Source organism: Thamnophis sirtalis, unplaced genomic scaffold (assembly GCF_051295495.1).
Source record: "Thamnophis sirtalis isolate CommonGarterSnake01/CBP01778 unplaced genomic scaffold, rThaSir2_p1.2 scaffold_4, whole genome shotgun sequence".
NCBI lineage: Eukaryota > Metazoa > Chordata > Lepidosauria > Squamata > Natricidae > Thamnophis > Thamnophis sirtalis.
This window is the reverse complement of record NW_028261384.1, coordinates 50493672-50519256: the sequence shown is the minus strand read 5'-3', so window position 1 is coordinate 50519256 and position 25585 is coordinate 50493672. Positions and strand designations below refer to the sequence as shown.

The 25585-nt window shown below is 39.3% G+C and overlaps 2 pseudogenes; both read right to left on the bottom strand.

The window, feature by feature from the left end:
- Window positions 1–8523: 8523 nt before the first annotated feature.
- LOC148045839 (uncharacterized) lies at window positions 8524–13389 on the bottom strand (annotated as a pseudogene).
- Window positions 13390–19951: 6562 nt separating this feature from the next.
- Window positions 19952–24532, bottom strand: LOC148045838 (uncharacterized; annotated as a pseudogene).
- Window positions 24533–25585: the final 1053 nt, after the last annotated feature.

Genomic DNA, 25585 nt, shown 5'->3' with positions numbered 1-25585 from the left:
TGGTGATTAATAAGTAGGAATTTTGTAACTTCTAGATTGTTTTAGATTGTTATTAAATGTTTACTCGCTAACAATTAATTAACCATAAATAATAATAATGAAATGATAATGGATACAGCGTAATGATATATACATATATTGACAATTTAGTAAAAGAAATTTGGATATAAATTGTAAATTGTGATTTGGGAAAAAGACCTATAAATTTTATTAAGAAATTTTCATTTAGATCTTGTTATAAAGGTGTAAGGGTTTCTTTTAGTGGGGGCCCTGATGAGAGAAGATGGGGCATAAATAGTAAATAATTTTTAGCAAATTAAAATAACAACAAGGAAATGTTAATGGACATTGTGTAACAATATATACATGCTATGGTATTGGCTAAAGTAACTTGGATATAAATTTTAGTCAGTGAGTTGGAAAAAAAGGGGGAAGGCTTAGAAACTTTATTAATTGACTTTTACTTAAAGGATGCTATAAAGGTGTAATGTTATTGGAGGATTTTTTGAAATAGCTAATGAATGCCATTATGTGGTTGTGTCTTTAAGTATGAATGATTTGAGGTAAAAGCATGTTCAAATTGGTATCCTGGAGCACCGGGGAACTACCAGAGGACTGGAAAAGAGCGGATGTGGTTCCCATCTTCAAAAAAGGAAAAAAAAACAGATCCAGGAAACTATTGACCTATCAGCCTGACCTCAATACCAGGAAAGATTCTGGAAAAGATAATCAAGCAATGAATTAGCGAACACCTAGAAGCAAACAAAGTAATAGCCAAAAGCCAACATGGGTTTGTCAAAAACAGATCATGCCAGACTAATCTTATTACATTCTTTGATAATGTGACAAAATTAGTGGACTAGAGGAATGCCATCAATATACTTTACTTGGACTTCAGTAAGGCATTTGATAAGGTACACCATAACCTACTACTAGATAAAGTAGAAGAATGTGGGTTAGACAGCATCACCAGCAGATGGATTTGTAACTGGCTGACCGACCGCACTCAACGTGTAGTCCTCAATGGAACTGCATCTTCATGGAGGGAAGTATGCAATGGAGTACCCCAAGGCTCTGTTTTAGGCCCAGTACTCTTCAACATCTTCATCAATGATTTGAATGTGGGAATAAATGGGGAACTCATTAAATTTGCAGGTGACACCAAGCTGGCAGGAATAGCCAACACTCCAGAAGATAGGCTTAAGATACAGAAGGATCTTGACAAACTTGAACATTGGGCACTATCTAATAAAATGAAATTCAATGGTGAAAAGAGTAAGGTTCTACATTTAGGCAAGAAAAATGAAATGCACAGGTACAGTATAGTTGGTACCTTGCTCAACAATAGTAACTGTGAAAGGGATTTTCGAGTCCTAGTGAACAACCATTTAAATATGAGCCAGCAGTGTGCAGCAGCTGCCCAAAAAGCCAACACAGTTCTAGGCTACATAAACAGAGGGATAGAATCAAGATCACGTGAAGTGTTAATACCACTTTATAATGCCTTGGTAAGGCCACACTTGGAATATTGGATTCAGTTTTGGTCACCATGATGTAGAAAATATGTGGAGACTCTAGAAAGAGTGCAGAGAAGAGCAACAAAGATGATTAGGGGTCTAGAGACTAAAACATATGAAGAACGGTTGCAGGAACTGGGTATGCCTAGTTTAATAGAAAGAAGGACATGATAGCAGTGTTCCAATATCTCAGGGGTTGCCACAAAGAAGAGGGAGTCAAACTATTTCCCAAGGCACCTGAGGGTAGAACTAGAAGCAATGGGTAGAAACTAATCAAGGAGAGAAGCAACTTAGAACTGAGGAGAAATTTGCTGACAGTTAGAACAATTAATCAGTGGAACAGCTTGCCTCCAGAAGTTGTGAATTCCCCAACACTGGAAGTCTTTAAGAAGATGTTGGATAGCCATTTGTCTGAAATGGTATAGGATTTCCTGCCTGTGATCCCTCTCACAGTTACTACTATTGAGCAAGGTACCACCTATACTCTACCTGTGCATTTCATTTTTCTTGCCTAAATGTAGAACCTTACTCTTTTCACCATTGAATATTAGATAGTGCCCAATGTTCAAGTTTGTCAAGATCCTTCTGTATCTTAAGCCTATCTTCTGGAGTGTTGGCTATTCTTGCCAGCTTGGTGTCACCTGCAAATTTGATGAGTTCCCCATTTATTGCCTCATCCAAATCATTGATGAAGATGTTGAAGAGTACTAAAACAGAGCCTTGGGGTACTCCACTGCATACTTCCCTCCATGTAGATGCAGTTTCATTGAGGACTACATGTTGAGTGTGGTTGGTTAGCCAGTTACAAATCCATCTGGTGGTGATGCTGTCTAACCCACATTATCTAGTAGTAGGTTATGGTCTACCTTGTCAAATGCCTTACTGAAGTCCAAGTAAACTATATCAACAGAATTCCTCTGGTCCACTAATTTTGTCACTTTGTCAAAGAATACAATAAGATTAGTATGGCATGATCTGTTTTTGACCATGTTGGCTTTTAGCTATTACTTTGTTTACTTCTAGTCCTAGTCCTAATTCGTTGCTTGATTATCTTTTCCATAATCTTTCCTGGTATTGAGGTCAGGCTGATAAGTCTATAGTTTCCTGGATCTATTTTTTCCCTTTTTTGAAGATGGGAACCACATCAGCTCTTTTCCAGTCCTCTGGCAGTTCCCTGATGCTCCAGGATCTCTGAAAGATATAATTCAGTGGTCCTTCAGAGCCCTGGGGTGTAATCCATCCGGTCCTGGTGATTTGAACTCATCTAGGGTAGACAGGTGCTCACTTACCATTTTCTTCCCTAGTTCAATTTGTGTTCCTAATCTGATTTTGTGGTGATGTTTTTGATAGGTTGGACTGTTTTATTACTTTGTGTAAAGACAGATGCAAAAAATGAGTTAAATAGTTCTGCTTTCTCCCTGTTGCTTGTCACCTTCTTGCCACTTTCTCCCAGCAATGGACTAATGGTTTCCTTAACTTTTTTCTCGTTTTAACATGTTGGAAGAAGCTTTTTTGTTATTTTTTACTTTTGTGGCAAGCCTTTCTTCATTGTGAGCCTTAACTTTCCTCACTTCATCTTTACAGGCTCGGATTATTTGTTGATATTCTGCCTTAGTTATGTCCCCCTCTTTCCACTTTTTATACTTACCTTTTTTGTCTTTCAATTTGTCAGAGAGTTCTTTATGCAGCCATGCTGGTTTCTTTTGGGAGCTGTTATTTTGCTTCTTCATTGGTATTATGCCAGACTGGGCTTTTGTAATCTCATTTTTCAAAATTTCCCAAGCTTCTTGAGTTGTTTTCCCCTTGAGGATTCTCATCCATGGAATTCTTCCCCAGCTCTCTCTAAGTTTATTGAAATTAGCTCTCTTAAAGTCCAAGACTCTAGTTTGACTTTGTTCTATTACTTGTGTTTGCATAATGTTGAATTCCAATATTGCATGGTCACTTGCCCATAGGGTTCCTGTGGCTTCAACACCTTCTATCATTTCCTCTCTATGAATGAGAATTAAATCCAATATGGCCGATCCTCTTGTTCCCTTCTCTACTTTTTGGGAAACAAAGTTGTCTGCTAGGTTTTTTAGAAACCTGTTGGATCTTCTATTTGATGCAGAGTTTGTTTCCCAGTTGATGTCAGGGTAGTTAAAATCCCCCATTATTATTGAGGTGTGCTCCCTACATACCTTAATTAGCTGACTCATGTGTTCATGTGATTCATCCTGCTTCTTTCACTGTGGAAGTTGATTTGTTTTTGACTCTGTGATAAAAGAAAAGTAATTTATTAAAGGTCCATAAGGACTGCATCTTATCATTATGTCTCTGAAGACAGATGTTATAAACTTATCTTCTTTATTATATCCCAATCATTAAAATATCCCTATACACATGTAATAAATGCTCATATGTGCACTATGCTAGTCTGATTATATTCATTTCTTATATAAACACAGCTGATGCAATCAGAATAAAACATACATTTGCCTGTTTTCTGTATCAGGGCAATTGCTGAAGACTCCTTGAAATCACATGTTGGTAGGCTTTATGCTATTTGGTGGGTAAGGCCACAACAAATGATGGTTGAATCAAAGCTAAAATATGAATGGCCATCTCTCTCTCTCCCTCCCTCCCTCCCTCCCTCCCTCCCTCTCTCTTTTCCCCATTCTCCTTCCATACTACTATTGTAGAATTCTGAATTAATCATTTTCAGGATTAGACCAAGATCTCATTTAGATTTTTATCTTGCCTTTATTATTTTATAAGTAACTCAAGGTGATGAATATACTTAATACTTTCTCTTTTTTCCCCACAACAACCACCTTTTGGTAGTTGGGTAGAGACAGAGCGACTGACCCAAAGTCACCCAGATGGCTTTAAGGCTATAACTTGCTCACTTCTGCTCTTTTGATACTAATTAGTCATTAGATACTAATTTATATTGATCAAAACTATATATAGTTACCATAATAATTCCTCAAGCAAGAATAGGCAGAAAAAGACAAAGGCATGACTAACATTCTTTTCCATACTATAGACTTAATCAGAAGTAAATGCTAGAAAGTAGAACTATAGAACCTTAGGTACAAGTAACTCATAAAGCTTGAAGGAAATACAATAATACCGAATGATCTAGATAAGCTGCTTATATCAATCATGTGTTATGTTGGATGAAATAAAAACTCTATTTGCTTTAGAGAAAAAAATGACATTTAAAATTCATCCTCAAACTCATCTTACACTGTATTTAATTGGGACATGAAGATGTGATTCTCCTTCTAATGGAACAACATTCACAGAATTGTGCACTCTTTGAAATATTCACCTTTTGGGCTTCCTTTAGAGGACTTTGTTGATTATAACTAATGGAGGAGCTTCAAAATAACTTGGCCTGGATACATACTGTAATTGGATGTGACTTTGGGAAACTCCAAATCAAGTAAATATATTGAAGATTTAGTACATTCTGTCCTGTGGCTTTAAATTCAATCCACTTTATAGGGTGTTCCATTTTCTTAAAATATGCTCTCAGAAAGTATCTTAAACAGAGGCAAAACACTCAAAACCCAAATGCATAGTATGTTCACACACACACACACACACACACACACACACACACACACACGAACTACCACTGAATTTAATGGAGCTTACTCTACAGCAGGGATGACAAACTCAAGACCCAGGGGGCAGATCTGGCCCACAGGATGCTTGGATCTTGCCCATGGGGCTGCCTTGGAAACAGCAAAGGACCTGGGCCTCTTCAAGGGAAAACGAAGAGGGTTGCAGGAGGCCATCACAGGCAAAAACAGAGCTTAGGTGCCCATTTTTGCTGGCAGAGCTCTCGGGCCACCACAGGTGCCCCCAACACAAATGACGTTGAGCTTGCCACGCCCACCTTGCTCATGTCCATCCCAGCCCCATAAGGTCAAACACAACCCTGATGCAACCCTAAATGAAATTGAGTCTGACACCCCGTTCTACACTAAGAATACACACACGATTGCATTCTATATGGCAAAGTAAAAACAAAATCTATACCAAAAGCTCTACATATTATCCTGATTGCATGCAAAATATATGTGCACTTAGCAGCAATTTAAATTTGCATTTTCTGATATCCCTGCTGAGACCATCAAAGATGAAACAGTAGGTTTGAGCATAATTCTCTGCAGAATCTACTCAAAATGCTTTAGCTACATATACAGTTCTTGCAATTATTTTTATGAACGCTCCTTTACCAATTGCCAACTTAAGCATTTTTAAGTGGAAGAGGGAGGTAATCTCTTTAACTATTTTGAACTTTATTCTTAATCAGCACATAAAAATCTAATGTGCCTTCTCCCACACCCCAAATATATATCTGCCATTTTGTATAAAGCATGTCAAATGACCAGAATACTATAAAGATAAAATCATGGAAAATACAGTGATTAGCATGCTTTTCATAGGACAATGCATTGTCAAATAATTGAACAAATTCCCATGAGATGAGACTCATGGCCAATTAGAAAAGGCATATTTTGCAATTAAAATGGGACATCTCAATTTATAACTTGAAATAGTTTGGAACTGTAACACAGGAGGCACAGAGCAGCTGTCAAGTAAGAATCGTGCTTCCTTATGAAGGTACCTCTCAGAATACCAGTTATACTTCCAGTATTTCTATACTTTTGCCTAGTAGGAGATTTTAAAATGATTCTTCATTGGCAATATAAATCAGAAAAATTCATAACAGTATAGACAACCCAGGGTTAGTTTAACATGTAAAAACAGATTTTATTTGCTCAAAAGTTTTTCCAATGCATTTGCATAAGGATTTTTATGAGTTTGTGCTATATAACAATAATGGATTTTGTGAAGTGCTAGCTCTTCTCATTCTGAAATGGACTTGCCATAGTGCCTTTTCATAGGACAATAGGCTGGATCTAGATGGATGAGCTTGTAGTTGGTCTGTCAGATTTAGGGTTATCTGCCTCGTCATCTCCATAAGGAGCCCTTCCGCCATCAACAAACAAAGGATTCAATCAGCACTCTATTTCAAGTATCATACTAAATGGGATACTTCATGAACCAACAGTTACTATTGTATTTCTACTCTTACTATTACATCCATTTCGGCCTAAAGACTGGTGGCAATGACATTGGGGGAAAACATAGTATCTGTCTGCAACTCTTTAAAGCAACTAGATCAATTTTTGAAATTCCATATTACAGATAAAAGGGGACAGTAAGATAGGGGCGGTAGGCATCCTGGTACATTTATGCACATCCCCTTTATGGATCTCTTAGGAATGAGGTCAGGTCAACAATTTGAGATTGAAGCTGTGGGTTTGAGGCTGTAACAATGGAGTCGGGTAGAGCATTCCAGGTGTTGATCACTATTGCTGAAGACGTAATTTCTGCAATCGAGTTTGGAGCAGTTTACCTTGAGTTTCTATCGATTGTTTGCACATTTTTTTAGCAGTAGCAGTAGACTTATATACCGCTTCATAGGGCTTTCAGCCCTCTCTAAGCGGTTTACAGAGAGTCAGCATATTGCCCCCAACAATCTGGGTCCTCATTTTACCCACCTCGGAAGGATGGAAGGCTGAGTCAACCCTGAGCCGGTGGGATTTGAACCGCTGAACTGCTGATCTAGCAGTAGCTTGCAGTGCTGCATTTAACCACTGCGCCACCTTGGCTCATGTATTATTGTGGTTGAAGTTGAAGAAATAATTAATAAGTAAGACGTTGTAGCAGACAATTTTGTGTAGTATGTTTAGATCGGACCGCGGCACAGTTCCAGATTGACCAAGCCCAGAATTTGAAGTCTGGTGGCACAAGGGATTCTATTGTGAGTAAAGGAGTGGAGTACTCTTCTTGTGAAATACCTCAATCGTGTTAATGTCCAATATACAGTGTAAATTCCAGACGGATGAGCTGTATTCGAGAATTGGTCTGGCAAAGATTTTGTATGCCCCAGTTAGCAATACAATGCTACCGGAGAAAAAGCTTTGCAAGATTAGGTTAACAACTCTTAATGCTTTTTTGGCAATGCTTTACAGTGAGCTCAGGGGCTTAGATCATTTGAGATGAGTACTCCTAGGTCCTTGACAAAGTGAGAGTCATCTATGAGAGTGTTTCCACCGAACTTGTATTTGATGTTCTTATATTATTTGACAATGTGTATGATAGATTATTTATTAGTTGATCTTTGGAGTTGCCAATTGCACGACCATTCTGACACATAGTCAAGGTTACCTTGTAGGGTAGCAACATTGTCAGTGGTGTTAAATAATTTTATGTCATCAGTGAGAAGGACACAGTTGCTTTTAGTATGTCAATGATATAAAGCAGAAAGAGTGTGGATCCTAAAACCCTGCCTTGGAGGACACCGCTGTTAACAGGTGCCAGATTAGATTGGGCCCTTCCTATTTTGACTATTTGTTGTCTGTTTGACAGGAATACGGCTATGCACTTGTGCAGGGATCTGGAGATACTGTAAGAACTTAGTTTCAACAGTAGTTTGTCGTGCACCACCGAATCAAAGGCTTTACAAAAGTCTATATAAATTGCATCCATTGCTTTACCCTGGTCAAGGTGTGTGGTCCAAATGTTTCCACAGTGTAGGAATTGCAGATTACAGGACAAATTTTTCCTAAAACTTATTAGATAACAGGTTGTTTGTCTCTAAGTGGAGGGTGATGGATTGGTTTATAATTGATTCCATAACTTTACAGATGACGCACAGTGAGATTGGTCTGTAATTTTCTACTAAACTAGTATCTCCCTTTTTAAAGATAGATATAAATGTAGCTAATGACAGTAGGTCAGGCAAGGAGCCAGTTCTGAAGGATACCTCTTAGATTGTGCACTTCTGTTCAGCTAGGGCAATGGCAAGCTTTTTTAAAAAGCAGGCACATAATCCATCAGGGCCAATAGATAGAGATGGCTTTAGTTATGTAGTCCTGTTTCAACATTATCTACTGTAAAATCAATATGTAGTAAATGGTTACAATTAGTTATGGTACGACTAGGAAATGAGAAGACAACAGCCATTGCTGTTGACAATGACTGAGTTGAAGAACATATTGAAGAGGTTGGCTTTAGCAGTTTCATTGTTACAGTCTTCTCCATTAGGTCCTTTTAGGTATGGGATAGTTTTTGAGCCTTTATGTTTGACATTTATGAAATTATAGACGGCTCAGGAGGAGTTCAAGTTTAGCAGCTCTTCCTCCTGTTTGCACTGGTGATTAGTACATTCAGACTTTAAATGGGGGCATAAGGCTTTGTAGCAGTTTTTAAAGTTGGCTACATAGCCAATTTTGTTTTCTTGCCACAGAGGTTTTTTTTTTAAAATTGTAACTTTCTTATTGTTATGGGTAATTTGTGGGGGGGTGGCTTTAGGGGTTATTTTAGGTACATATAGATTAATGACTTGATTGACTTTGAGCAAAAAAGTGTTTTGATGTTGTACAATCTGTGAACAGAAGGTGCCAATCAAGAGATGCGAGATCGGCAGCTATGAGATCATAATTGGATTTTTGAAAGTTCTAATTTGGAGTCCCCTCATTATGACCCTCTTTGCAAGGACACAAGTTGAGACAAAAATCAATCATGCTGTGATCACTGTTGGGAAAAGGGTCTTTAACTTGTAGGTCATAAATTGAATTTAAGCTATTACAGAAGATTAAATCTAAGCAATTGTTGAGCCTAGTGTTGCTCGTTACCAACTGCTCCAGGCCTAGAATTGTAACAGCATTTAACAGCATTTAGCATGTATAGGTTCAGTTGTACATTTGTTTAGGATCCAATTAATAAGTGGCAAATTGAGGTCACCAAAAAAATAAGGAGGTGCGGGCAGGAATCTGCCCATTTAATGGTGCAGTTAGCTTGTTCTTATGACCAAAGTTGTAATTGGGGGCTCTATAACATAGTAAGAAATGAACTGTGGTATTTAGGGACAGTTCACAGACAATGGTCTCAGGAAGAGCAAGCTCTTGTGTAACATTTATCTGTGGCTGGACTATTGCCTTCAGAAATACTGAATATGATCCTTGGGCACAAAAAGTATTTGTCTCACACTTGAAAAGTATGAATAGATTTCACATGACCTGATTTTTATCTACAGTACAAATATTTACTGTATTTTTTGGAGTATAAGAAGCATCTCCCCCCCACTCTAAAAGAGGGTGAAAATTTGGAGGCGTCTTATATACTGAATGTAGCCCCACCCACATACCGGCCCCAACACTTTGGCCTCTGCCTCCCAGCAATTTACCTCTTTGCAGCAAACGTGGGCTTGCGGAGGCTTCAATAGACTATAGCAGTGATCCCCAACCCCCGGTCCGCGGACCGGTGCCGGGCCGTGGAGTACCTGGCACTGGGCCGCGCAGCGGCCGGGGGCCATGATCGCTCTTTTAAATCCGCTCCTCTTAAATGCATTTCTCTCCCCCCCTTTGGTCCCACCCTCGGCTCTCTCTCCCTCCCTCCCTCGCCGTCTCCTCCCTTCTCTCTCCCCCCCTCCCGCACCGATCCATCGCCAGGGAAAGAGAGAGTGAGAGAGGAGAGAGGGAGAGAGGGAGGGAGTCAAGAAAACTGTTCCGGCCGCTGCTGAAATCACTCAGTAACTTTTGCGCTTGGATCTGCTTTTTCAAACCTCCCCCAATCATCATCGCCTTCCTTCCCGCCCTGCCGCGCTTGGTCTGGCTCTTTTCTTTTTTTGCTCTCTCCTCGGCTTTTCCTGCTTTCTCCCTGCAATTTTGTCACCCAGATGCATGCTGTGGTTCGCGAGTGCGGCTCGGTTTTATGTGTCCGCTTCTCTCCCTTTCTCTCCACACACCCCCCACCTCCATTTAATTATTTTTTTTTAAAAGAAAGAAAACCGTAGTTCTGCCAATTGCAAAAAAAAAAAAAAGTGTGTGTGTGCGTGCATATCTGTCGGCGGGTGTGTGTTTGTGTGGTGTGTGTGTGTGTGTGTGTGTATGCGCGCGCGGAGAGAGACTGGTTGGAAAGGAAGGACAGGACTGGCGGTGTGTGTTTCTGCAGCCCCTCCGGTGGAGGCTGCACTAGCCGTCAGATCTGGTGTTTTTTTTTCCCCTCTCCTTTTTCCGGCAGGTCGTTTTAATCCTTGCTAATTACTTTCTGTTCTTCGCTTGCCAGCTTCCTTCCCACCCTCCTTCCTCCTCCTCCCCCCCCCCGCCGGGTGCGCCTCCCCGCTTTTACTCCCAAACAGTTATATATTTATATATATATATATATTCTCTCTCTCCACGGCATTCGCGCGCGCACGCTCTGTTCTTTGCCCGCCGAATGTGGTGAGGAGGGGGAGGGCGGGCAGAAAGGTTGGTCCGGGTTGAGGGTTCAGGATGGTCTTTGAGGAACATAAGTCTGTCCGGGTGGGGGGGGGGCATATTAAAGCACTTTATATTTATGTAATTGTATTTTATTTTGTAAGGCATGTTTAAATACAATAAAATAAAAGTTGTTTAATCAAAACAATCTGATATATAAACAATCAATGTATCGTCGCGAACAACGCCCTCCCACCCCTGCGCGCACTCAGCGGGCCACGGTAAAATTATCAAAGGCTGACTGGTCCGCGGCGATAAAAAGGTTGGGGACCACTGGACTATAGCAATCCCTGAAGCCTGAAGCAGTTGATTATTGGGAGAAATTGAAAGTGAAACTTGCTGTTTGCTCCACGAGGCAAATTGCTGAGAGGCAGAGGCAGATTATTTTTCTTGTGCTAATCATTTTCTTGTTTGCTGCAAGGAGGTAAGTCAACAACTTGTTTGCTGCAAGGAGGTAAATCAACAACTATAAATGCATATAGAATGTTCAAATTATTAGACTTATTTTTTCCACCTCCTTTTTCCTGTAACTGCACGTGCATGTGCATGAGTGACCTCAAGGTGGCTATGCCCAGTCAGACACATGTCCCCCCACCTAGCCACACCCACAGAACCGATAGTAAAAAAAATTGAAATCCACCCCTGCAGCACAAATATCTTTTTCTTCTGTTTTTCAGATACAAAACATTGAATATTCATCAGAATATGTGATTGCTAGGTGTTCCTACCAGAGCAAATGTCCTAGTTTTTCCACCTGGGATATACCATATTTTTCAGACTATAAGACTCTCTGGACTATAAGACACACATTAGCTTTAGAGGAGGAAAACAAGGAAAAAAAACTGCCTCTGCATCCCAGCATCCATCTGGTATTCATCTGGCTAGCGTCCTTGTAGCAAAAAAAACCCAAACAGCCTTGTCAGCTTCATCATGTTATTGCCGCCCTAACACATGGCTTGTCAGGGCTTCGCTCCATTGTTCCGACCAGCGGTCAACTGAACTGAGCTGCCACTGCTGCCAGGAAACACTGGTGACCGCTGCCAAGCACCTGATTGGCGATTTGATTTACCTCCCAGAATACCATACCACCTATCAGCTATTCTAGGTGGCAGAAATCACAGCCACCCATTCTTTGCCGCCACCACAGCCTGTTTTCCCCAGCCCATTTGCTGCAATCTGTTTGCTGCTAATTGCCAGTCCCTGCTGCCTAGAACAGCTGATTGGCACTGTATCAATCCCCCTCCCCCCATCGTAATATTTGCTCTATAAGACGCACAGACATTTCCACTCACTTTTTTGGGGGGGGGTGCATCTTATAGTCTGAAAAATACGGTACCTCTGGTTTGTATGAAGTAAATGGTAATCTGGCACTCAAAGGTTGCAATCAATTTGTCCCTCAAAAAGAGCCAGCCTTTTAAAAATGTTTACTTAATATGTGCCAATTTTCTTTCATCTCTTCCCCACCTGTTCCTGCTGAAAGTGTTTGCTAAAGCAGGTCTCTTTGTTTCATAAATCAAGGGGTAAAAAGGTGGTATAGAAGCATTTGCTGCTAAATAACCATTGGGCAACTTTTTCCCCCTAAGGTGGACAACTCCCAATGAAAATGTTGCCCTACTGAAAGTCAGCAAATGTAGAATATTAAATCTTAGCCTCTTAGGCATCTAATGCTGTATTAATTCTCAACCTATAAAAGAGCAATATAATCCTTCTCCTCCTCTTCCTTGGCTAGGTTCACATGTCACACTAAACTAGATTAAAAAGGAAGACAATTTGTTGTACCATAGCATATTACGGGATTAATAAAGCTTTTGTTTGGATTCATTAGGAATGAACTCAGTTGTTGAAATGATGATGATCAACTGTTGATTCCCAAAGGACTGGTTGTGATTTGGGCTGCTGAGATCTGACAATGTATTGAATGTTAGCAAAGCAAGTATTGGATTGTGTGTATCAATTGTTATTTCTGTATTCACTATTTTACCACAGATAAATGCCTGTTTGTATTTACTTTCCAAGGAATGTCATCCTCTTTCTGGAGCAGGCCTATCTAGAATAAAGACTTGTGCTTGGCTTTGATTTTAAATTTTGTATTAATGCTTATCATTTGCCTAATATTCCTGGTTCTCTAATGTTTTTGTAGATACATGGCCTCCCTCCAGAGCTTTTGCTCTCTGACCCTTACAATCAAGACATGGCTATTTTTAAACAAGTGCTAGACATAGAATAGGAAAGTTCTATGTTTGTTATTCACAGTATTAGGAGTGTAAGTCTGAAGTGTACTCTATATATATCACATAACATTTCAAAGGCTTCTTCCAGGCCCAATTTGGCAGTCTTACATGCATTCTGCTGAGGTAGATTTCATAAGATCCTATAAGAAGCACATTTGTTCTAATAATTCTGAGTCTTATCAAAATATCTGAAGATGTCACGGCACATTCTGAAAATTATAAAGAATGAGATAGTAATATCTCATTCTGGTCCTATATTTGGCCCTATTTACCTTCTTTCTTGATGATAGGCAACTTACTATAAGGTAGCAACATTGTGTGCTAGTATGGCAATAAATAATGAAAAGTTGCTAGCAGAAGAGATGATCTAAAATAAATAATTCATTTGTTTCCAGCAGCACATCAATCTTTTTCTACAGAGTACAACATAGTACTAGGTTTCTATTTCCAGTCCCCATAATATTCAGATCAAAATTATTCTGTCCACACTCAACAAACTGGCCAATTTGTTGTTTATCAGTTCTTGCAAAGTGGCAGTAGTTTGTCAATAGACAGGATATCAGAAACTAAATCTCTTTCATTAAGACAATCTGCATAGTCTTACTGTCTTCTTCCATTTACTTCTCTTCCATGGACAAGAAGAACATTTGCTTGGTCTTCCAGGGTCTTGAACATTCTTTCTGGATCTTTAAAAATCATAGTGATAGAGTAATCCCTATTATACACAATATTTTTCTCTATCACATGGAAAGGATAATTTTCAGAACATTTAATAAGCCTTGAAAGATGTCTGTCATATCCCTTGTCCCTGTTCCTAGCAGACAGTACCCTTCACAAGATGATCAGTCCAGCTGGCACAAGGAGTTACCAACTATCACAAATATTTTTAGTTTTTTTACAGATAGAAGTACGTCTCCTTATTGTCCTATCTCTTGTTCCTCTGTATCTTCTTCAAGACCCTGAAAAGTTAAGGTAGTAGACACCAGTGGTAGGTTCCTATCAGTTCGGACCAGTCTGGCGGAACCGGAAGTAGCTTGGTGGCTTAGGTCGCTGGCACCAGCAGTGATCCAGGCCTGCCACACCCCTGAACTGCTTCTCCCAGTGGCCCCATAGGCACCACCATCTTGTTTTTGGCTTCTGTGTATGCACAGAGCAATTTTCATTGTACTGCACATGCATGGCGCGTCCCTGAGCAAACCAGAAGTAACAGCTTCCGGAACCCACCACTGGTAGAGACTATCGCCTATATCTTTATATCTAGTTGTCCTTGCATGCTCTATATAGCAGTAACTATTTCTACAACTTCTATAACTTATAAAATTTAGAAAAGATCACATTCCTCTAACAGACCTGATCTGTTGTTTATTTCTCATCCTTATTGAGAGTTGAATCTTCATCAAATATCAATTGAAATACATATGTTCACTGTTGCAAATTTATACTTATTGCATTTACCTCCACTAGACCAATAAGATCGTATAGATTAGGCCTCCTCCGAATTCCATCAGCCAGCCAATGTCGACTGGCAACTACCCGGAGGAGAGCCTTCTCGGTGGCTGCTCCAACACTCTGAAACGAACTCCCCATGGAGATCCGGACCCTTACCACCCTCCAGACCTTCCGCGCTGCCCTTAAAATCTGGCTGTCCCAGCAGGCCTGGGGCTAATGACTTTAACCCCACCCGAATGGTATGACTGTTGTGCTTTTTTTAACAATGTACTGTCTTCATGTTTGTAACTTGTTTGTCTTCCCCTCCCCTTGAATTGTTAGCCGCCCTGAGTCCCCTCAGGGAAAAGGGCGGCATACAAATAAAGTATACGAATACGAATTTATTAAGTAAAAACAAGAACATGTCCTAGGCATTGCAATTCACAACAGTAAACTTTTATCATTCACCTTCACTTTCAATAATTTGCTTACAGGGGAAAATGTTCAGGAATGTAACAAAAACTTCGTGTTAAATTCCTAAGCTCATCTCATGTAACCTGTCTGTCTTTTATTTCACCTTTGTTTATTTACTTTTGAACATGCACAAAATGGCTATAGCTTTGGTTGCAGAAAATTATTGTTTTCTTAAAATAATTTAAGGTCATAGGTTGCCTCATGGTCAAACTATTAAATTGGATAAGGAAAATCAGGGTCTGAAAGAGATATTGAATTACTGTGATTTTTGTCATAAAAAGAGGAACAGGAACATAATCCAGACCATCTCATCCACTTTTAAAAGTAAGCTGGATTTTTTTAAGGAAAAACAATTTCTAGATGTGAAGTATTACAGGTAGTACTTGACTTATAACCACAACTGACCCCAAAATGACTGTGGGTAAGCAAGACAATTGTTAAGTAATTTTGCCCCAATTTACCATCTTTCTTGTCACAGTGGTTAAGTGAGTCACTGCAGTTGTTAAGTTAATAACATGATTGTTAAGCTTCCCCATTTATTTTGCTTGTATGTAGGTGGTCATATGATCCTGGGACACTGCAACATTCATAAATACATGCCAGTTGCTAAGCATCCTATTTTAATAATCTGACACAGGGATGCTGCAATTGTTGTGTGAAAAATGTTCATAAATTTTCAGTGCTGTTGTAACTTGGAACAGTCACTAAATGAATGAATGATTGTAACTCAACAACTATCTCTACTACCATGTTTTTCTGAAAATATGACCCTAAAAATAAGCCCTAGACTGGGTTTTTTAAAACACATTTTTACACATGCATCTAATATAAACCCTACTCCAAAATTAAGCCCTAGTGAAGGGGAGTGGGCATGGCCAACATAGGAGATGGCAAGCATGCACAGGCCGATGGTATCTGGCAGCAGCTGCAGCCCAGGCAACACAAGTGAGTTGAGTACCTGTGCAAGCAGCAGGAAGAAGCAAAGGAAGGGGAGAGGCAGGCGATCTGGACATACTGCATGGACTGTGGGAAAAAACTGAATGGCAGGGGGCCAGAGCAGTGCTGGCCACAGGAGGCTCATCTTCGCACAGCAACACTGGCAGCAGGCAGAGACAGAGGCATGGAAAGGAAGCAGGCATCCAGATGTACCATGCGGGCCATGGGAAAGCCAAGCAACAGTAGGCCACAGTAAAAGGCAGCCACAGGAGGCTGATCTTCATGTCTCTTGGCTTGACTGCAGCCCACGCAGCACATCAAGATTGCTTGCCTTCTGTTCTACATGTTGGGATTGCTTGCCTTTTGCTCCATGCCTTCCACTCTGTGCAGCCCCAGAGTGCATCAACCAATACCATTGGTTCCAATGCACTTGTTGGCTCTTGTGTTTGTGCCGGGGGAGAATGGGATGCCCAGTCAGTCTGATCACCTTGATCATATTTCCCAAAAAATAAGCTCTAGTACATATTTTGGAACCCATAATAAAATAAGACTGGCTCTTATTTTTGGGGAAACACAGTAGTATTCACCGTGCTGTGGATGCAAATGGAATAGATTCAATCTGATCCCAATGTAACCATTCTGTCCCTGATCTTATGAAATGCGTTTCCTCAAGTATGTCTTTCCTTAGATCAATGTTCCATAACTGATTTTAGAGTTGTTCTGTATTCTACGCAAGGGCTGTCTTATAAACAATATGAGACTAACTGGATTTCAAAACAAATAGTCATACATTTTGGGTTTATTTCATTGAGGCTGCAAATTCAGTTTGGATGTAAACATGTTTCTTCTGCATATATATTTGTGCTTGAGAGAGAGAGGGAGGGAGAGGGAGAGAGAGAGGGAGAATGTAAAAACTGAATAAGCAAAATAGTTATATGAAAGTGTGGTTAAGGGTGGAGGCCGATGGAGTCTACTCCCTGAGTGGAAAATAATTTTTTTGAAATGTGAATACAATAGCAATATTGTTGCATTCAAAATACCAGTTGAGGCATCAGTGATACACAAATTTTAACAATGTATTCATGTAGTTGGAAAATAGAGGCTTTGTATAGTTGGAAAATACATTTTAAAAATAATTAAATGAAAGTACTTTTCATTTCCTTTTTCCATGCATTCCTAAAGGATTAGCAAAATGGTGAAAAGCTACATACTGGATCAAACATCAGCATTTCTTGCATATGAAACACTATAGAAATGAAACTATAGCTTTGCTTCATGAGGAAATTCCTCTGCCCACAGAGATATAAAGCTATACTCCAGAGCAAGAACGATGGATTGCATTGTCAAATAATTGAACAAATTCCTATGAGATGAGACTCATGGCCAATTAGAAAAGGCATATTTTGCAATTAAAATGGGGCATCTCAATTTATAACTTGAAATAGTTTGGAACTGTAACACAGGAGGCACAGAGCAGCTGTCAAGTAAGAATCGTGCTTCCTTATGAAGGTACCTCTCAGAATACTAGTTATACTTCCAGTATTTCTATACTTTTGCCTAGTAGGAGATTTTAAAATGATTCTTAATTGGCAATATAAATCATAAAAATTCATAACAGCACAGACAACCCAGGATTAATTTAACATGTAAAAACAGCTTTTATTTGCTCAAACGTTTTTCCAATGCATTTGCATAAGGATTTTTATGAGTTTGTGCTATATAACAATAATGGATTTTGTGAAGTGCTAGCTCTTCTCATTCTGAAATGGATTTGCCATAGTGCCTTCTGTGGAACTTAAAACCCCCTCCACATATATATAGTTCTGAGCATTATTTTCTATGACTGCTTTGGGTAGTAAGTTGTATTTGTTCAAACTACACTCTCCACTGTACGAAAGAGATTTCTTTTTCCACTTCTGCCAACCCTAAGGTGACCAGGCATCCTGATTTTGGCGGGACAGTCACAATTTTGCACAATTTGTCCCATGTCCCGCTGTGTTCTTAAAAAGTCCCGATTTTTGTGACCAGACCCGGACGTAAGCCTGCCCCGCCCCCAGCCCTGTATACCCGTCCCGGCCGGATGGTATTTTGTCACTTCTCTCTCCCCTTTGCTCAGAAAAGCAACTTTGGGAAGGTCCTTTGCTATCAGGCAGGTTCTAGGACACCTGCCGCCACCAAAGGACCTTCCTGGAGTTGCTTTTCTGAGCAACGGGGAGACAGAAGGGACACGGGGGCAGTAGGAAGACTAGGACAGGTATCTCCTCTCGGCTCCAGCCTGGGAGAGAAGCAGCAGAGAAAGGTAAACCAGCATTTTATATTTTATTTGTTTATTTGCTTTCGGCCCGAGCGGGGCGGGGAAGACACCTTGCCAGAGGCTGCTCTTTCCGAAGAGAGGGTTTGGGAACTGGGTGGGCGAGATTGGAACGGGCAGGCGGGGAGCGCACTTGTTCCCCTTTCCCGTGGCCCGCTTTTCCCCACGGAGCCTGTGGACACAGCTGCTGGCTGTGCAGGTGTCCTGGAGGGAAGCCCCGAACCTCCTGGCGTGGACCTGGCATTGGAGATCCGCATTTCCAAAGTGTAGCCATCAGTGGGAAGCTTTGCTGGCCTGACGCCAGCCGCAGCTCTGAAGTTGCTTTCCTTTCTACTGAAGCCCCCACTCAGCAAAGAAAGTCCGGGGAAGTCCTTTGCGCTGACTAGAAAAGGTCTGCTGCGAACTGGGAAGCTGACACACATCCCCTTCTCTCTGCCCCCCTTCGGCAACCCCGGATGCCCTCTGCCGCCGCGCCTGAAACATGGGAGCACTCACCAGCCGGCAGTATAATTGAAAACTATCTTTTTTATCTCCTATTGCAGATGTCCCCATCTTGAAGGCTGTGATATATGTTACAAGGGCTGATCAGACTAATGGTTATGTTGAATGTTGATTTTATTTATATGCCGCCCTTTTCCCCCGAAGGGGATATATGGTTACAGGGTTTTTGGGGATATATGGTTACAGGTTTTTTGTTTAGAACAGTACAGGTAGTCCTTGACTTACAACAGTTCATTTAATGACTAATCAATTTACAATAGCACTAAAAAAGTGACTTAGGACCAGTGGTGAATCTTACAGGTTCACAAATGTGAGCATGCACACGTGAACAATTTGACTCGTGTCCCGATTTTTAATTTTTTTAAAATCAAGAACACCCCCCCTCCCATCAATGGTGTCCTTCTTTACCAATGTTAAAATCTGGTCACCTTAGCCAACCCTGAAAATCTGCAAGGAGATTGTCAGACTTCTGGGGAGTCAGAGGAATTGTAAGAAAAAAGATGAACTGAATAACTATTATTAAAAATATTAATTCCTTCAACTCACTTTTCCTGCTAGAATGTGGGGGCAAGAGAATTCAGGGAAGGAGAAGATGCCTTATCAATGATGTTTGCAATTGCACTGAACATATCCATGTAATCAGAGATATAGCAGTGAAAGAATCAGGTAACAGATAGTGTGGTTTGGGTCCATGGCCTTCCATCACTATTTTCCAAGACACCAATAGAAAATGTGAAGAAACATATTTTTAAATGGAATTTGCACTCTTCTTGAAGTAGACTGAACTCATTTTGTTAAGCAAACCTGATGGGAACTTCCAAGTAAAGCAGGAGGAATTTATGATTATGTAGAGCATTTCATCTTGGTGGTAGATGGTGCTGCCCAACATAGGCAATGAGGATTGCCTACTGACTCATGGTGATGAGTGGATTCTGCCCTTTTTTCTGTATGATTCAGTTTCTTTAGACCACTTTTGAGAGGTGACTATACCCCCAGCTCTATCAACTATCTAAATCTAATTTGACTTTCCCTTAGGGACAGTGATTGATAGCAATTGCTATCCTCCACAGGGAGGATAGCCAAATTATTTATTTATTAGTTTGTCAAACATGTACAGGATAGCAAATATAAGTATAAACATGGACATGAACAAAGGAAATGAATACAAGTAAATGGGGACAGTAGGACAGGGATGGTAGGATGCTGGTGCGCTTATGGATGACCCCTTTATGGACCTCTTAGGAATGGAATGAGGTCCATGGTACACAGTTTAAGGTTGAAGCTGTGAGGGTTTGAGGCTGTAACAATGGAGTTGGGTATAGGATTCCAGGTATTGACCACTCTGTTGCTGAAGTCCTATTTTCTGTAATTGAGTTTGGAGCGGTTTACCTTGAGTTTGTATCGATTGTTTGCCCTTGTAGTATTCTGGTTGAAGCTGAAGTAGTTATTTACAGTTAGGATGTTGTAGCAGACAATTTTATGTACTATGCTTAGGTCCAACCACAGGTAGTACAGTTCCAGATTGACCAAGCTTAAAATTTTGACCCTGGTGACATAAGGGATTCTATTGTGAGCAGAGCAATGGAGCACTCTTCTTGTGAAATACCTCTGGACCCGCTCAATTATATTAATGTCTGATATACAGTGTGGATTCCAGGCAGACAACCTGTATTCGAGAATTGGTCTGGCAAAGGTTTTGTAAGCCCTAGATAGCAGTACAATGTTGCCAGAGAAGAAGTTTCACAAAATTAGGTTAACAACTTTTAATGCCTTTTTGGCAATGCTGTTACTGTGAGGTCTGGGGCTTAGATCTTTTGAGATGAGTACTCTTAGGTCCTTGATAGAGTGAGGGTTGTCTACGATGATGTTTCTGCCCAACTTGTATTTGATGTTCTGATTTTTTTTGCCAATGTGTAGGACAGAGCATTTGTTAGTTGAAATTTGGAGTTGCCATTCTGACATATAGATCAGCTCACTTTGTAGAGCAGCAGCATTGTCAGTGATGTTAAATAATTTTATGTCATCAGCAAAGAGGACGCAGATGCTTTTAATATGATCGTATAGGTCATTGATGTAAAGCAGAAAGAGTGTGAGTCCTAAAACGCTGCCTTGGGGGACACCGTTGCTGACTGGTGCCGGGTTTGATAGGGTGCTCCCTATTATGACTACTTGTGGTTATCCACTTGTGTGGGGATCCAGAAATGTCGTAAGGGCTTGATTTTAGCAGTAGTTTGTCATGCACCACTGAATCAAAGCCTTTGCAGAAGTCTACGTAAATTGCATCTATAGCTTTACCCTGATCAAGATGTGTAGGCCAAATGTTTCTGCAGTGTAGGAATCGCAGATTACAAGACAAGTTTTTCCTGAAACCAAACGTCTTGATAGATAGCAGGTTGTTTGTCTCTAATTGGAAGATGCTAGATGCTAGTATCACATATGGACTGCAAAAGATTAGATGACCAAAGTTAGAAATCATAACAAGAAAAACTAACTCCCTGGGATGCTAAATTAATCCATATTTTATTTTCTTATAAGGTTTGTTTTTCTTCAGACATTTTAGTTTCATTTCAGTCACTTCTTTCTTTTCATTCCCTATCCATTTCCATTACAAAACCATGCTCAACACATACCAAATAATTACCTTTCCAGATTTAGAACCTTTCCTCACTTTTATATCCTTTATGAATTCTTTCAATCTTTCATCAGAGTAAATCAATCATGTTTTCATATTTATATTTATTCCTTTGTACTACATGAAAAGTTAAATTTAAGTCTAATAAATGAATAATTCATTAAATGCATCTATAGTGGTCCATCTTGGAGCATCAGTTCTAGTTTTGGAAAAAGAAAACTATTCAAGTTCAGTTCATGAATACATTTTAAAATTAAATATTTTATGAACTGTTCATTTAAATATCACTTTCTTTTATCTCCTTGTTCTATGTTTTTTCTTCAAGTGAGCTTGCAATTTGATTCAATATTTGAATTAACTATCAATTGTATATCTGTGTAATTTAGAAGATGGCTCACCATTGCAAAATTGGACTCTCATTGTTTCTTATGTGAAGTCATTCAAAGCAGCAAGGACAAAGGCGATACAGTTATGGTATATAGCCCACTGTGGTTAACAGCAGAAAATTTTCATCCAGACATTCTTCCATTTGGGAAACAATGATCTCTTTTTCTTAGAAAAAAAAATCTGTTTTGGCAATCTAATAACTTAAAGATATCATTGTCCTTCCCACACAGTCACATATCCCCCCCCCCAAGCCCTGAAATGAATGTTATTCAGTGGGAAACAGCACAATTATACAAGGAATTAAGGAGTGAGTATAATTCCTTCTGTCTGCTAGATCTTGATAATGTTTGTGAATTTCTTTTCTTCTTTGTACAAGTTTTCCTGTTCCTGTAAATATAACAATTCTTACTGCATTTTGTTATTTTAGAAGCATCTCTACATTTTTCTTCAGAATTTTAATTGCAGCCTTATTCCTGTCAAAAGCAAGCAAGCCTTCAACAGGTTTGCTTGCTTTTTATTTATTTTTAAATAAATTAATGTATTTATTTTTTTAATGTTTTTCTAACTGGCTACTGAAGCCTAACTGCCATTTGCACTAAGACCTAAAAATAGACTGAATGAAAATATTAGGATAGTAGAAAAAAATAATTTAGAACTATTTACTCCTAAAATCTTGATTTAAAAAAAAATGTTTTACAATACCTTTTAAATGATAACAAAAGACGTTCCTACCATTCAACAGAGAGTAGAGACCAGAGACAGTTACCAAGAAGACTTGATTCTTATGATCCTTCTGTTCCATCACCCCATGGTCATGTGACAGCGATTTGGATGCTTGGCAATTAGTGTGCATTTACGATTGTTGCAAATCTTACAGTCATGTGATTATGACCTTCCCAAACAGCTCCAACAAGCAATATCAATTGGGGAAACTGGATTCAGTTAACAACCATGTGATTCACTTAATAATATATGGTTATAAAATGGTTGTAAAATCGGATCCAGGTACATGATGAGTTATTTAACAATTATGTCACTTAGAGATTGAAATTTCACTTTCATGTGTGGTCTATGTTGAGGACTATCTGTTTATATAAATGTCTCAGATAGAGAACTTTCTAGTTCACATGAGTATAAGAGGAGAAGCATAATCAGACTTGCAAGATTCTACTACTATAGCTCATCTTAATAAAAGTAACTGTAGATTTCTGTGGAATTATATTTTGGTTTAGTCTATATTGTGGGGCTGATTATCACACATGCTATGCAAAGAACTGTGTCATGTCCACCATCTTGATTTCCCATGGATTGTAGCCTTAATTTTATAATAATAGGAATCCATTGCTGTGAATAGAAAAAAAACCATGGGACTGTAATGAAGAGATGGACGTGGGAAAATTTAATTTTACCATACATCAATAGAATTATGTCTATTTGTTCTAGACTGCAAAAACCTAGATGACCACAAAAACTAAAAAAATCTATTTTTTTAGCCCTAGAAGCTGCTCATAACCAAAAAAGCTACTTTGTCAGAGAGATTTATTAACCACATTTAAGAAAGGATATAGGATTCCATAAGGCACAAATTCCTTGACCTTCAATTGATAAATACCTGTTTTATTCAGTGAGAAGATGATTATCAAAATTTACTTAGTATAAAAGGAATGTGCAGATGTTTTGGACCAGTGGTGGAATTTAATTTTTTTAAACTATTGGTTCTGTGGGTGTGGCTTGGTGGACATAGATGGCTTGGTGGGCGTGGCAGGGAAGGATACTGTAAAATCTCCATTCCCTCCCCCCTCCAGGGTAAGGTTACTGCAAAATTCTCATTTCCTCCCGATCAGCTGGGACTCGGGAGGCATTTCCTCCAAATCAGCTGGGGCTCAGAAGGCATTTCCTCCCAATCAGCTGGGACTCGGGAGACAGAGAAAGGATGAAGGCAGGGCCAGTAAGAAGTGGTATTTACCGGTTCTCCGAACTACTCAAAAATTTCACTACTGGTTCTCCAGACTGGTCAGAACCTACTGAATACCACCTCTGGTTTTGGACATGTAAAATTTTTACAAACCACCATTCTCTTTCTCAAAATCTGAAAAGGTCATTATATATTCTGTCTAGAGGTTCTCTGGGCTTTACCACATATAGTGGTGATATAGTAGGCTTGACACTTTCAAATTATACAGTAAAAGGTAGGGACAAACGTAAAGACAGACCACTGATATTGAATATATCATAATTTTTGTCCAAAGCTCTTTCAGAAAAACTAACCTGTTAAGATGTTCCTAGTATATGACAGCGCCCCCTAACTGTTGGGCACCAGGGACTGGTTCTGTGGAGAGAGGTTTTTCTGTGGATTGGAAAGGTTATGGTTTTATGTACTGACTGCACCCCACGGATAGGGCTTTGTTTGCCATTCCAGTTTCTGGAATGTTTGTTTGCCATTCCAGTTTTTGGAATGCTGTGGACCAGGGGTTGGGGACCCCTAATATAGGACATACCTCGAGTTTTTTTACAGCTCAGAACTAGAAGTACTTCTAACATTTGTGATTACCTATGATTAAACTATATAATTCATTTTGTTGTTGAACATCTTTCCCGCTTTTCTGTTTATTCCAGTATTAAAAGAAGCTTATAATTATATGTATTGTTTAAAAACTAAAAATTAATAAACTTATAATATAATTAAAAAATAAAATAAAATCATTAAAATGATTAAAAGTTAAAAGCTTGCAGAAAGTGATGTATTTTACTAATTTCTTAAGCCAAGCATACCTCTTTAGGCACTCCATAATCTGACAGTAACAAAAGACTGTTGAGTGACCATTTGACTAAATAGACATGAGCTTTCCTTTTTTTAAATTGATGTAGGTTATAGTTGTAGACCACAAACATTATAAAATGGGTAGAAATGCTATATCCCACCAAAGTCTTTGAATAAACTATTTTCATATTGCACATTTGATGGGAATTTGAATTTCAGGGCAGTAAGCTTAAAAAAATAATTCCTGCTGAAGCAAAGAATGTATTAAAGGAGCTCAATTCCTTCTTTTAAAGTGTCAAAACAATTCCCCACCTTAGAATAAAGAAACCAGATATACATAAGTCAGGAAAACAGCTATAGCTAAGTGGAATGAACTGTATGCAAATATCAGGCCAAACAAAGTACATGAAGGTTTTTTTCTCAGGGAATATGGCAATATTATGCATCTCACAGCATGAGGCCTATTTAAGTAAGTTTGTGCATTAATGAGTCCTACTTTGCAAAAGCTTAATGAATAGTGTGTCTGTATTAATTTTGTATAAAATCTATGAATGCAGAATTACCTTTAAAAAAGATTTCTCTGTTATGAGCTTCATATAGCTATAGTCCCTACAATTATTCTCTTATTGATAAGTGGGTGCTTTGAAGTTAATAATATACAGTATAATATATTATTGCAAACAAGTATGTTTTCTCTAAAGACATCAATACTGACTGGATTTTTTGCAGATTCCATAACCTCACTGTCTCTCTCAATCAGTCTACTGCTGGGCACCAAGGAATAAACCAGTAGTTTCTGTCTGGCAATGGCAATCAGAAACCAGCAATGTGGAACAATGATAGAAATGAATTTTCACCATTCTCAACAACTTTGCCTTAGATATCAGAAAATGCTTAGACAATATGTTTATCTTATAGAGAAGGATACTTGGTGTAAAACTGTGCTGTTATGAAAGACTGTCCACTTCAGAGGTGGGTTCTGCCTGGTACGTACCACTATGGGCGTACCGGTGGCAGAAATTTGCCGTACTTTTGTGTACTCATTCCACAGTGGCGTGACCTCGCCCCAGTACCAGTACGC